Raw genomic sequence first — 3,251 nt, 5'->3', positions numbered from 1 at the left:
GCATCTAGCCAGAGTGAGAAGTCAGGGAGAGATTATATAAAAATGAATGTAGGGAACAATGAGTCTCCCAGCTCTCCTTCTTCAGTCAGAAACCTTCCACAGGAATCTCCTGCCAGCCCAGCGACTCATGTAAAACAGCACATTTCCAAACCTCTTTCACAAACAAAGCATTTGGAAATATTGAGGACATTATACATCCTCCAACAAAAATACAGACTTTTTTCTGGGAAAAGCATTGATTCATAGATCTTGAAATTCTTACCTAGAAAACTCTTGCACTCCATGAACTGAAGATGAGGCTGCAGCCTGATTCCTAGCACCCTGTCCCCTGGCTGGAGACATGTTCCTTGGCTCACCAGCCAGCTGGGAGGTCTGCTGCCTTGTGATGCTGCCCTGAGAGCCCTGCTCACCAGCCAGATCCCAGATTCTCTGAGCTCTCTGCCACAGAGCTCAACGTGAGCCAGCCCAAAGTCCTGAAAATGCTGACTTCAAACCAATCAAATTGCAGGTGGCAGGAAATTCCAACACAGCGGAAGCAGGGTCAGGCCAGGCAAAAATCTCATCGGAGACTTTTCTCTCTCCTCACCCTTGGCCTTGAGTACCCCATCTCTGCATCCCTTATCTCTTGCTTTGCAACACAGATACCCCATCTCCATTGCCTCCTCTACCACAATGGCTTTAGCACCCCAAATTACCCACTGCAAACACCCTCATACCACTGATCCCCAAATTCCTACCATTCTTCTTCCTGTACTCTCTGCAACATCCTTCCCTTTTCCACACCCTCTCCTTTTCACCACACCACTTTCACTGCTGATCAACATCCCAAATCACAGGCACCCTAAATCACAGACACCCCTCAAGCCTATTGCACATTGAACACCTATCTAAAGTTCTTCTCTGCTGCAGATTTTCAGTACTTTCAGCTTGTGGCAGCTGGTTCAAGATGACCCACTGCTGGCCAACCACCCCTCCCCTGTGCTGGTCAGGAGGGCAACATCAAGGCATGACAGGATGCCAGTTCTGTGCCCAGGGCACAGGAGGGTGTTGAGGAATAAGGTGTTCAACACAACAGGCACAAAACATTGCACTGTGGACTGTGTGGTGCAGGGTCTGTGCTCCACTTGGAGCTTCCAGACTGCTGTTCAAGGAAATTGCCATCAATGTCAGCCTCACCACCACTATTAGACATCTCATCCATGTCCAGGCCCAGCTTGAACCCATTTAACTTGTAATGGATAATGAGATAACAGCATGACATGCAGCAGCTGAAGATTATTTAAACACCCATCTGGTACCTGTTATGCAGCATACATCCCATTGTTGTATAGGAAATATATGCCACCTCCCTCCCACATGGAAAGGAGATCTATAGATGTATTTCATGCTACCCCTTCTTTTTGCAGATGAGGTAATTCTCCTTCTCTGGGCTGTTTCTAGCATATCACTTTGCATTTCCCAACTGTGTTTTGGGAGATGCAGTCCCTTCCAAGCTGTTGAGACCTTGTGAAAACACACGAGAGCGCCATGAAAAATTTGCTCAGGACATCTCACCCCCTTCATACATCAGTCAGAAAAGACTCTGCTATGAAACTGATTCACCCTTTGCAAGATAACATGGCACTACCCTTTGTCCTGGAGAGATTCAGGGGAGACAGTCACTGTCTGTGTTTTTTAGACCATGCTGATTCTACAGGGGAATGGTGAAATACCCGCTGAAGCCTGAGAGGTGAGCAAGGCAACCAGCTCACACTGTAATAAAATAAATAAAAGGCAACCTGCTCACACTGTAATAAAAGAAATAAAAGGCAACCTGTCCACTGTAATCAGATAGACAAGAATCTGCAGATCCCAGCTGAACAGCCTGATTTCTCTATCCAATCCCTCCACCTTCCTTTGTAGGATGACTTTGGCTGTTTTGCTGGAATGGCTCTCATAGCTCTGGCTCTCTGTGATCCCTCAGCAGCCGCGGGCCGGGTCACTGTGTATCCCAAGAAATCACGTTTCACAACACAAGCTGTCAGCTCTGCAGATGGGCGTCCACACTTTGTTTTTCTCAGACATGACTCAGTTCTCTGCAGAAACTGCTCTCGCATGGACCAAACCCTGTGTCTGACGCCCCATCTAGCGTTCAGCACGGACAGATGCAGAGGAAAGCGGCGACTGGAGAATTCCCGGCATTTTCAGCGGCATTAAACCACCTTTATAAAACTTATTTGTCTCCAAGACAGCTCGAAGAGAGCCCAGGCGCCATGGAATCCTGCATATCCCACTGCCAGTCCCTGCCTCTGGACTCTCTGGGTGTCCAAGTGGAGGTAGCAGCAGGAAAACCCTGGAAACCCAGCACACCCCGGGGCTTGGAGGGCAGCTGGGCAAACCCAGGAATGAAACCCCATTTCAGCCTTGGAATGGGGAACCGAGGGGTCTGAGCTGTGTCCCTCTCAAGGCTCGGTGGCGGCTGGCAGCCTGGATTCTCGGGATTCTCCAGCAAGGAACATCGGCATTTCCCGGCTGCTCGGCAGTCGGCAGCACTGGGCGCCCTTGTCAAGACGGTCATCAAATCCTGAGCAGGTTATTTTGAATACTAAATAACGCTGCTCAGTGTTTCTCCAATGAGATTTTAAAAATAAAAGGGGATTGCTGAAAAGTGCGTTTGACAATTTCTTTTTTTTAATGGAAGAAAAGCGCTGAGAAGAGAAACCCTTTTCTCTTTTGGTGTGGGTTTTTTTTTTGGGTTTTTTGTGTGGTTTTTTTTTTTTTTTTTTTTTTTTTTTTTTTTTTTTTTTTTTTTTTTTTTTTTTTTTTTTTTTTTGGTTGTGGTGGGGAGATAGTGAAGTTGTCAGGACAAAAAAAAAAATCTGCTCTGAGGACTTGGTTTTACACAGAGCTTTCTGACACGTTCAGTGCTGTGAATTGCAGAGCCCTAAGCACTGCTACGGAAATCCTCGGGCTGTGTAATGTTGTGGGCACAACCACTCGCAATTAAGCCCAAAACAAGCACCTCTGTGTTCTCCGTTAATCACCAGCCCAATTAGCACCTTGGTTAAGATGCTGAGAGGTTCCAGTCCTCCTCCCATCAGAGCTGGGATTGTCCTAGCGAAACTCTCAGTGTGCCTATGCAGCGCTCTGTTCACAACACTTTCGGTTCTCCTGGAGCAGCGTGATAAGTCTGTTAACTCATTAACACCTCCAGCCTACAGGAGACTTGGCTTCCAGCCCCAGGTTCCACGTTCCAGGAAGTTTTTCTGCAG

The sequence above is a fragment of the Geospiza fortis genome, unplaced genomic scaffold (assembly GCF_000277835.1).
Source record: "Geospiza fortis unplaced genomic scaffold, GeoFor_1.0 scaffold27, whole genome shotgun sequence".
Taxonomy (NCBI): Eukaryota; Metazoa; Chordata; class Aves; order Passeriformes; family Thraupidae; genus Geospiza; species Geospiza fortis.
The sequence above is the reverse complement of the archived record's forward strand: the minus strand, read 5'-3'. Positions refer to the sequence as shown.